The 11,765-nt window shown below is 43.4% G+C and overlaps 1 protein-coding gene across 2 annotated transcripts in view; it reads right to left on the reverse strand.

Annotated features, from left to right (window-relative positions):
* The window catches only part of rarga (retinoic acid receptor gamma a), a 57,548-nt gene that overhangs the window by 35,370 nt on the left and 10,413 nt on the right, over positions 1-11,765 (reverse strand). The window contains exons 1-4 of one of the 2 annotated variants that reach the window (XM_037103487.1): positions 11,604-11,708; positions 8,883-9,012; positions 8,603-8,743; positions 3,194-3,259 (exon numbers count right to left, since the gene is read on the reverse strand). The gene's annotated coding sequence lies outside the window, so the exon portion shown is untranslated. Of the gene's footprint in view, positions 1-3,193; positions 3,260-8,602; positions 8,744-8,882; positions 9,013-11,603; positions 11,709-11,765 lie in introns of those variants that run through there. The other variant, XM_037103486.1, reaches the window with a different exon arrangement.

Consider the following 11,765-nt stretch of genomic DNA (forward strand, 5'->3'; position numbering starts at 1 on the left):
ATTAAAATGTCCATATTGAAACTGGATCAGGGTTATCTGATCTTGTTGCTGGCGTCAGCAGTATTGTGGCAGTGAAAACAATATCCTCAACACTATTATCTGATGCAAAGCTGACAGCTCCCAGTCTTTCAACAAGTGGCTGGCTAATGGCTCTGAGAAAGACACCCAGTGACAGACGGTGCAAACAAACCTGCATTCCACCGCCGCAAACTTGTTTGACATCTGCCTCACACAAACAAGTATTTGCTTACAGAAACAATGCAGAGTAGCACCTCTGTATAATCATTTGTCACTTAAAGAAGTATTGTTTTGCGACAGCTGCCGCTGGGGAGTGTCATTATGCAACCCTTGTTTTTCTATCTATAAATCATGAAACATTAAGTCCCAAACCCTTTTTTTTTTCCTGTTCTTTCTTTTCTTTGTTTAAAACGTAATGTCACAAAACAGGCTGTGTTGACTCGCAGTGGTGGAGAGAAGCATGGAAAGAGTGAGAGCTCGCACAGAGACATAAAACACTTTGTGACATGATGAAGTCATCCTGACAGCTTGCTGTTTCCATGATGTGGTAGAGCTCTTTGGAGTGCTCAACATGGAGACTCCAGCAGTGGGTCCAGCAAAACAAGAAAACACACCACAACAGGAAAAGGCAAAGACAGATGATGGCAAGACATTTTGAGAAATAAAGAGAGTGTCAGAGAGACAGGAAATAAAGCAATAGAAGAAAGTTCCAAGATGGCGCCTCCTCTAGACGTTACAGTTGGTTCTACTAATACGTCTTGTTTTGTAATTACTGAGAGGATTACACAGGCGGCAGTGAAGGTGTTCCCCTCCCTCAATGCGGAGAGAAAACAAACCTCCCTCTGTATAAAGAGATGCATAATGGATGGGTTTCACCACCACCGCTTTTTAGCCTCGGGAGTCTAAGGATCACTCAGACACAAGCAGGCCCAAACACACACACGGCAAGTACAACGCGCAAAACGACACGCGCGTCCACGCAAGCTGAACTTTGTGCCTAAAGATCTTTTAATGAGGGCTCGCTGGCAGGCTGAAAATGTAAATCCTCACAATCAGAGTGGCACACCTGCAAAAATAGACATAGGAAATGGTGTCCAGATAGTTTCCTTGTTAATTATAGTGTGGTAGCGGAGAGCCCCTCGATTCCCCTAAAACCACCTGTCTAACCCCTCCCAACTACTTCGCCTTAATTGCTATAGAAATTCCAGAAACAGACAGGTATCAACAACTCCCAGATTTACTGCTCAAAGTCATGTCCCACAGAAGGATTTTGCAATACATAAGCTTTTATGAGTTAACTTTTGTTTCAGCAGATCCCACGAAAGATCAGATTTAACTACACCTGAAAAGATTCATCACATGACACACCAGGTTTCGCAATTTGGAATAAAAAACAAAAACAAAACAGAAACAATGTCTAATGGAAACTTGTTTAACAATTTTGCAACAACTTTGACGGTTTACAAGACCAATGATTCTCACCAATAAGATAGTAATTACTCATTGTTATCATTCTAATCTTTTTCTCCTGTTTTTTTGTTTTGGATCCACACCAAACATGTCAACATTTGAGGCATATATGACTGAAAATTTACCACTAATCTCACTGAGCTAACTCTTTTGTGCTTTTGTTCCAAAGTAATGACTTACATGGACATATGGTCCATTTTACCAGTATAATAAGCTGATGTGCGCTGATAGATGGTACTGTACAAGAACATCTGCTGCTTCATGTGTAAATATTTATGACAATGCAAAAAAATGGGAGAAGGTTTTTGATGAGGCCGATAAAGCTGACATGCAGCGACACATTTGGATCGTATAACAGCATGCATACATAATAATTGATTCCAAACGGTCCCTGAAGACGAGCGAAATGCAGTGACTGAACACCATGACAGTAAAGCTGCTCTGTGTGGACGGCCTGTCCTCGACAAAGACCTATGGGCGGCGCTAGGATGGTGCAGTGGTGTTACTCTGCCTCAAAGATTAGCCCCATTTCTTCCACTCCAGATGTAACCGACGCAAACTGATTGACCAGATGACAGCGGAGGGCGACAGAGATATCGCTGGCCTTCGAGCCGACGTCCCTCACTCAGCCGTGTGGGTGTTTTTTCAATTCACTTCAATCAAACTGTCCCTCACACTTATGTCAGGTCCACCAGGGGATATAAGCAGTGGACAGCAGGTGCAGAGTCAAGGCAGTCCAGCTGCAGCGGCTTGCCTACTGACCAATCACTGCTGGAGTAATAAACCAAAGCTCCGCTCTGACATCAGGCCCCTGATCTTCATCTGATATCCAAATCACACAACACTAAGCGCACTGTGTTACACATGGCTGTAACAAGTGGAACCTGTTAACCTAGCACACATGCCAGCATCAATAAATAATCTACGCTGACACGCTGCTAACTACGGGAACAAAATGAATAAACTTCCATGTAAACTAAGACCAGAGTTTCAGACACACCTCACTCCACAGGAATTAGCCTCGGCCGTGTAAAAAGGTGGAAAACAATGCTTCTCTTCTCCAAGTGCTCATATGTTGGTTATAAAAAAGAAACAGGTCAAGGACTGGTGACTCCTCTGGTGAATACACAGTCATACACATCAAACACATGCAAGCCATGTACACACTAACACACACACATATGCTAATAATAAAGAGCTCCACAGGCACTGGGTAACACTTGAAACACTCACTAATAAGCACATATGTGCACACAGGCACATGCAGACGCGCACACACACACACACACACACACACACACACACACACACACACACACACACACACACACACACACATGCTTGAGTCTGTTTTCATATAAACTCAGTGTCACTCTCACGTTATTAAAGCAGATAGAAACTAAAACACTGCATGCAAACAAACGTGTGTTCGGAGGTTTTAGTGTTTACACATGAAAATCTGCTCAGATTTCGGGGAAACAGTGATTAACTGTCTCAAAGCCTCTCAAGTGTTTTGCACACTTAGTCTCTGTCTTCAATTAAAACTGTCGACACAAAAAATGCAGTCTCTCTCTTTCTCTCTCTCTCTCTTTCTTACTTTCTTTCTCTCTTTCTCTGTGTTGCCAGAGCTAGAAAAAGAAAGAAATGGAAGGAAAACAATGGCTAAAGTTACTGATTCCAAATTCTTCAAGCATGAATTACTCACCGGCTCTGGTGTGGATGAGGCAGACGGACAGATGGAGTAGCTGACGGAGCGGACTGATGAGCAGAGCTGGCCGGGGCAAAGCAGAAAAGATGTGTGTACGTTCATCAGAGTCCTTCTGACAGCAAAGACAGAGTAGCAGTGAGCCTCTCTCTCTCTCCCTCACTCCCCCTCTTCCACTCTCTCCTCCTCCTTTCTCAATCTCTACCTCTTAAAAATCACTCTTTCACTCCCCAAACACAGGCGCACACTCACTCTCTCACTCACTAAGAAATAATTATACTCTCTGATTCATAAAGCCTTTCTTTGTCACGTGACCCAACACTTCAAATATACAGCACATTTTTTCACAAGCCACGAAACGCCTGGAGGGAAGAAAAAGGCCCAGAGAGCTTAAGTTTCTGTTTTTAATTCTCTCTCCCTTCTTTGTCTCTCGGGTGAATTCTTTTTCTCTCCTTCATCTGCTTGGCTAAAGGGTCGGTTTACCTACAAACTGTTTGTGCATGTGGAAATGCAGAGCCATGTCGTGATCTCAGATCATTCCTGTTTAATCAATAAATTCAGTGTTTTAATAGAAGAGGATGTTTGAATATCCTGAACAACACAAATTATAATGTTTTGATCTGACACAGATGCTGCCTTAATGGCAAGCCAATAGGTTAATTCTTCCAAGAAAGTCTAAATAGTTTCACCTACTCATTTTTTTTTTTTTTTTTTCACAGTGTGATCAATCCATGAAATAATCAAAAAGGAGTTTTGTCCTACCTGCCCACTCAGTACACACATGTAGTGTATGTGCTGTCTTTGTGCAACATGATTTGTTTTTGGCACCATGCTTTATTGCTCTTCATGTCTCTGTGACAATCTTCCATCGCAGTGATAGTAAATCACAACTTTTATCACCATTCCTGATGCTACCACTACTCTCAGAACTTAATACTGAAGAAAAAAAGGAAGTATAAGGCCCTTGTGAAAGTAATTAGGGAAGTTTTGGACACAGAGAGAAACGGCTCTCATTGAGGATAAATGAAAACCAGAATTTGGCTTCGAAAGCTGGAAAGCTAACATTTTTCAGGATACACAACATCTGTCCACATCCTGCCAAACATTATGCAGTTAGGAATATTTTTAAATCAAAATAGTTCTTCAGGAAACAAAACCCTGCAGATTTCTGTACCTAAATCACTTCAAAGTGAAACTAACGGTGGCACATCAGCTGCAGGGAAGTCCCGTGTGAGATGGCAGAACTGTGCAGCAGCGGCAGCAGCAGCGACAGATTTGGGTGTGCCCCCTGAACGTGCCCCTCTCTCCATATGAGATCATATGTTTCAGATCTGTGTTTATGTGTTTGTGGTTCTGGGCGTGTGCCCTGTTTTTCTGAATGTAATGTTTCTCAAGTTGTTTTGGTTGCGAGGAGCACCTCAAACCTCAGAACTGGGAGGGGGAGGCACACCTCAACGGGCACCTCAACGGGCACTTTGACCTCGGCGGAGGGGCACAGATAAACTACACTTTCTGAAGGGAGTGAAAGTCAAAGTAAATACATACAGGCTTCTTTAACACTCAAATAACAAACCTAGTTAATGTTGAAGTCAAGTAAGTGCAGCGAGCATTTGCCAAATAACCAACTTATACATGCCCTACTTATCTTAAAACTCCATCTAAATTGATGCCCTTTAGGCATATTGGCCATGCTTCACTTCATGTTCTCCCAAATCTCATAGTCTGCCAACCAACGCAGCACTTGGGTCTTCTCAGATACCTTCACATTTAAGACTTGCTCTTACTGCTGCTTCCCGCAGTAACTGGCCCGATGTGGGCAGAGATCTTATCCCCACATACACAGACCCCAATATGTCTCGAGGATAAAGTCAAGCCATCATAATAAGAAAAACCGTTGTACCCAGCCTCGCTCTGGTTTGCTTCCGATCTTTACGGCCACATATGGTCCGCAGACGCCTACTGAAATGCTCTTTCATACGTTATTCGATGTGGATTTGCTTGTACATAATCAGCCTGAATGAATGGATAAGCAGCGAGAGGCGCTGTTGCCTTTTAGCAGAAACCTTATATTCAGGAAGCACAGATCTGAGCCATACTGCAAAAGAGCACTTGGGCTGATCCTTATCTCGTTTACATTTGATTTATGTGTTGCTTATGAGGCCACTAAAGCTAATAGAAATCCCTTAACTGTGTACATAGCAGCACTAAATCAGCAATTGTGTAAAATGAAACAAGAAGGTAAACACAGCCGGAGGACGCTGCAAAGACTAACTCCGTATCAGCTGTTAGGGTGGCTGCAAAGTGTGAATTTCAAGCCATCAAGTGCGATGCTGTCAGGCTGACTGAGGCCATGCATTTGTGTCAGAATGTGCAGTCAAGTGCATGATGATGGTCGTGTGTGTGTGTCAGTGCGCGGGGCATGCTGTGGTCCTTATTAAATTATGACAGTGTGCTTGAGCAGGGGGTGTGTTGAGGCTTTGCGTAAGTGCACGTCTGCACTTCTGAGTGTGTGTGAGTGTGCTCGTGCCTGTGTGCATGGATGAGTATGCGTAGGCAGTAGCAGCGAGGAGGTCAGAGGTTACTAGTGTTTGTGTTTCAGTGTCAGTGAAGTGTGCTTCAGGCAGAGATTTATGATCATTGTGTCTGGGAGGCTGCAGAGTGGGGGATAATGAAGATAGATCAGGGTGCTATCTCTCTCTCAGGGCACCACTGGAAACATGGCCTATGGCCCCCTCCGTTCTCGTGTCATTAACTTCAGCCTGTGACATCATAACGCACTGCCCTGACATCAATCCTAACACAGCGCGCTCTGACAAAAAGTCGAAACGCGCAGAGGCCATTCCTCACAGGAAGCCATCCGGCAAACACAGGCATTGTTCAGCCTGAAGCTTTCGCAGCTTCTCTGGGTGTGTTTATGAAGATATGAAATATTCATGGAAACATCGAACTCAGTCGTGTGTTTCCACTTTGGATTCAACGTATTTGCATTCACAGAGCCATGGAGTAGAGGCCCGGGGCTCGCTAGCAGAGGAAAGGCAGCAGAGGCAGAAGGGAAAGAGGAAAGGGGGGGATGATGGAGGGAGAAAAAGAGGGAGGAAGTGAGGTCAGAGGGGTTAAAGAGAGATGGGGAGAGAGGGGGAGAAAAGCGGGCCAGTGGTACAGGGAATGTGAGAGAAAGGGGTGTGAAAAAAAAAGGCATAGGTAAAGAAACTGGAGGGTGTGATGGAGAGAGGAGAGAGGGGGTTGATGGGATTGGTGGTGGGGAGGAGGGAAGGGGCGCAGGGAGCTGGTGCCTGTGGCGGCAGGTTTTAATCAGTAACAAGATGCCTGCAATGAGATCACTATTTCCCCACGTTCAGATTGATGTCATGTGAAGTCGGGTGCCACACTGAGACAGGCGAGGGGACCGACGCACACACCCCACTCAAGAGTCATTTGCAGAAACACATTCATACGCACACACATGCACACGCACACACACACACACAGCACACAAATATACACTTGCTCACACTCTCTTGGTTACAGACTTAAACACACATCCTGTGAAATGAAGGAGCTCATTCATCCCGCCTGGCAAAGTGTGCTCATTTAGAGTCCAACCGCCTTGAAGTAAAAACATACACGGAGGAATACTACTCGCAGGAAAATGAGCTACTCATGGCAATGGAGAAATGTATGTGTTAGGGACTGAAGGGCATATACCACTATATGCTCCTCTAACAAAAACAAATGAGCACAAAGCTTGGAACAGAGACGAGAGCCAAAAGCTTTTTTACTGCAGAAGAAACGAAGGGAAAAAATAGAGAGGGGGGGATAAAAAGAGGACTGTGCATATTTTGGGGTGCATTCAGAGGCCGTCCACACAGCTACCAGCGTGTGTGCCAGCACATGAGCGCTCTGCCTATTCCCAAACATGTGTGTCCAATGAAAGGTGAACGGCTCTCCTGTCTATACTTTCCTCAAAAATCAGCCATGATGTCACCGTGAACCCATCTTGAACCCACCTCTGTCAAAAAGCATTACTCCAGCCCTCCCTCTCTCTGCCTCATTTTCTGTTCCACCTCTCCCTCCTTCACGCTCCACTCCTGCCTCTCGAATTCTTCACTGAGCTCCCATTCTTTCTCCTCTTTTTCATATTTCCGTATTCTTCAACATTTCCCCTCTCCCGTCCATGTCTCCTCTCTCTCTCTCTTTCTCTCTCTCTCTCTCTGAAGCACACAAACTCTTCTTCTTCTTTGTTTTTTTGTTTTTGGCAAGCGCGGTCTAATTGAATCACCAAAACGCGCGGTCTTTTGCCAAGAATGCCAGGATGTTCTGATTATCGTAAACTTTGTTTAAGCTGTTTAAAAAAAAAAAAAAACGAAGAAAATGCTCCGAGTGCATGAGGGGGGAAAAAAAGCCCCAAAAATAAAAAAAAAAGGAGGAAAGAAAAAAAATGAGGAATAGAAGGGGAGAATGCAAATGAAAGAGGGGAGAGGGAAAAAGAGAGAACACTGGGGAAGAGAGGGGTGGTGGGGGCAGCGAGAAGGCAGCCAGAGAGCCACATATGGAAGTGATTCTGTAATTACTGCAAATCTGTGAGCTCAAAAGGAAAGGTCTTCTTTTCCATGCCTCCTTCCCTGCACATAAAACTGCCCTTGTGAGAAAGCTGGGCACTAAATACTGAGCAGGAAACATGAAAAAAAACTAAGTTTTTATTTGCTTTTTGCCTTTTGGCAGGAGGGGTTGGTATATAAATATGTATATGGTATATGTCTCGCATGCTGAGGTCTGCTTTTGCTATTTTTTCTGCACAGAAGAAGAGGAAGAAAGGAGAAAAACAATCTGCCGATCATGAGGCTAATTCCACACAGTCTACTCCTGGAAAATTTTCGGCATTCTTTGCTCATTTGCTTTGCTTTCCTGAGCTTAATCAACCGTCCTGGAAGCTAATCTAAAACAAACTGGGAGGATCAACCCTTGGAATAAACTAAAGTCTCTCATCAGCCACACACCTTACTGGCATCCTCCACACAGAGCACACATTCAGCGAGGTGTGTGTGTGTGTGTGTGTGTGTGTGTGTGTGTAAGAGAGAGAGAGGGAGAGGGAGGGGGCGGTTATGGGATGGGTGACAGACGTACAGACAGACAAACAGACGGTGATGAAGACTGTCTTTCAAGCCTCGGGCGGATCAGTGCTTTGCAGGTGTGTATGTTGGCAGCGACTTCTGTTCTGCTCAGCCCCCCAAAACAGCCTCAGCAGCCTGTAATTATCTCGTGCCCTGCCATAACGTGTTCTCATGACGAGTGCGTGAGTCTTACACACACGCATACAGTAAACACACCCGGACTGACGCTGCGTTTATTCTTAGACACGTCCAATTAATCACGACAGGAGTTGATTTATGTAAAGGCACACGGGCCTACCTTCTTCTTCTTCTTCTTCCTCCTCTTCTTTTCCTTCTTCTTCTTCTTCTTCTTCGCCTGGAAGAAGCCTCCGCTCCAAACTCGAGCGCGGTCCCGCAGAAGTTTGAAAACCTAAATAGTGGATGACACGCCGAAGTTTCCCTGTGAAAGACACACAAACAAAGTCATGGGCAGTCTTCGGGTTGGGAACTCCTCTGCGGTATGACAGCTCAGCCGCTCGTTACGATCACGCCATTTGGTCTCACGCCTCAGAGATCATTTCAGTCATTTGTCAGATTACCTTCGTTTGTTGCCAGTCCGACACCGTGTCCCGCAGCTCGGGCAGGGGCGTTGATGGGAGCTACCGTGCGTGACGATTTCTGGCGCGGTGACTCCCTCTAGTGACCTCGAGGAGGACTGCAGCACACTTCCTGTCGGGGAGGGTTTTGACTTTTAAACATCATCAAAATAGTTTAATGGATGATCTCCATTCACTCTAGTTAATAACATGGACATCCACATGCGACCAAACAAAAAATACAACCAATCTTTCTTTTCTGCTTAAGTTAGTCAACTTTGCCTGACTAAAGTGGAAAATCAGCAGTCCACGTTTTCTTCTTCTTCTTCTTTTTGCCATATTAAAAAAAACAAATACAAACATACATACTCTCCATAAGAGGTGAATAACAACACAAAGTGATCCAAAAGTGAACATTATTCTTGTAAAAATGTAAGAGGGTAGGAAGGGAAAAAAGGCAAAGCAACAAAAACAACAAAGAAACACTGAAAGGGGCATTATGTCATTTTAGAGAGGACCAAAAGACCAAAAACACCATAACCAAGTTGTTCTCAGAAGAAAATAAGGTGGCAGGGTCTGCCAAATACAAACAAAATAAAACAGTATGAATTTGTGTTGTTCTTTAAGGTCAGTCTGTTTATTCAGTCATGAAAACAAAGACTTAAATATAACACACAAAAAAATCAGTCATTGAAGATTTTTCTGTTCTGACTGACCTTCTTCCCTAAAATGTCATAGTGCATCTTTAAAGGTGCAATATGAATATTAATTGGTCACCTGTCCAAGCAAAGTCACTCAAAACAAATGGGTGCAGCATTCCAACAAAATAATCGCTGACTAAACTGCAAAATTTAGCTGCCATTAGCTAGTAGGATCAGTTAGCCGTGCAGCTAGCAGCCCGGACTGGGAGCTTGGGGTGGTATTAGGAGACAAAGACAGGCTGGGGCGAGCTGGTTAGTAAGCTAACCTCAGTAGATATCCGTGCAATACCACACGTAGATGTCTTCATCATGTCGGAACTATTATTTCTTCACATACTGTTGATTATTTTAGATTAGTTTTTTTTTAAAAAATGTTTTAAACCAAACCTCTTACATTTTGCACCTTTAAACCATTTCTGACTTCTGTTGCCATAGCGCACCTTTAATAGAGAAATGAGATATATTAAGTTGGTAAGTGTAAATAATGTTACGTGCTACGTATTGTCTGTGACAGTGTCTCGTTTGAGTATAATCTACTTTTTGAGCTCATCCATTTCAAAATGTCTCTATGGTGCCTCATATGAGTATTTAAGGAAATAAAAGTAATACTGATGAGTTAGGAAGTCACTGATTTTACCAAACAAACAGACTACAAGAAAGGCTTATGTAACAATAATACAAAACACTATTTTATTACCACTTTGTAATAAACATATTACAGGTTACCATTTCAGGTTTATTCTAACAAAATCACATTTGTAATTGGGCTATTTAAAAACAGTTGATTTACCAATTTTATGGTTAACACTACATTAATATATGACATTGTGTTACTTGTGCCTGGGTTAAAGGTCCTATATGTGGAAAAAAAAAAGTAAACTAAACTAATACTTAATCCAAAAGCAGATGTTTTTTCTATTTATTTTTTTTACTAACAGGCCCTTTAAATATCACTCATTTGTGTTGACATTAGACATCTAGGCAAGTTGTTATGTATTTTTTATTGGTTGAAAACTACAACTTTCATTAAAAGGTCGACATTTTATTTTCAAATGCTACATTTTTTGTCTGCAATAATACAATATTTTTGATAGATAGATAGATAGATAGATAGATAGATAGATAGATAGATAGATAGATAGATAGATAGATAGATAGATAGATAATCATGTGCTCGTGTGATATGTCCATGAATTGCCACTAAGGGGTGCTGTCCTCAAGCTGTGGCTGGTTGATCCTTCATGTTCAGAGACATGCAGAGAGCTTATTGCAAGTCAAGTGTTTTGGCACTATATATATAAAAACAATATTTTTAAGATCAGGAATAAACATAAAAATTGACATTTCACAACATCTACAAGCGCATAAATCGAGCTTAGCTTATTTTTTCAAATGCAGAGAAACAGTCACACGTGCAGAAAAATTAGATATGGCTTTCTTTTTTTCTTTTCTTTTTTTTTTTTTTTTTTTAAATATCAATCGTCATTTTCTGCTGCATTGATGGGTTTCTGCTCCCAACAGCAAACTCTCTGTGTGCCAGAGGTCCAGTTGTGAATTCACTGTTTCCTTTGGCACATGGGCTCTAAACTTGGCACTCGCTTGTTGTTTGGCATGTCTGTCGGTGTTTACCATCCGCTCGCAGGGCTGCCCGTCAGCGAGCGAGCAGTCACGGTGAGCCACGCCTATTGTCCATGTGCTTCATCCTCCAATCTCTCCATCCCTCCGCACCACGCGCCCCGTATTTTGCATAAAATGTGTATCAGTAGGGCAGCGCTCTCCCCGGCACATGCAGAGCGCACATGTAGCGTGGCTTTACTGAACCCATACCACGGTCGAATAAGCGCATCAAACTCCCCTCAGCTCCAGGTCCCCGCCAATGAAAATGCACAAAAGCGTGAAGGAGAGAGAGAGAGAGGGGGAGAGAAAAGGACTCGGCGAGATACAAAGAGTGCGCCAAGTCCCGCACAAACAGACACACAACACAAGTTGAGCGGACGGAAAGGCGGTCACATTTCCTACTCACCTGCAAACGTGATTGATGTGGGTGTTTGTATCAGTGGGTGTGTATGTCATGCCTGGCACTCGCGGATTTGCTGACTGTACTTTCTTGGAATTCATGAGAAGCGATTAGTCTCCGCTCGTGCAGCATCACACAGCCAGTATCCAGAGCGCAGCAGACGCCCAG

Source organism: Acanthopagrus latus, chromosome 7, assembly GCF_904848185.1.
Source record: "Acanthopagrus latus isolate v.2019 chromosome 7, fAcaLat1.1, whole genome shotgun sequence".
Taxonomy (NCBI): domain Eukaryota; kingdom Metazoa; phylum Chordata; class Actinopteri; order Spariformes; family Sparidae; genus Acanthopagrus; species Acanthopagrus latus.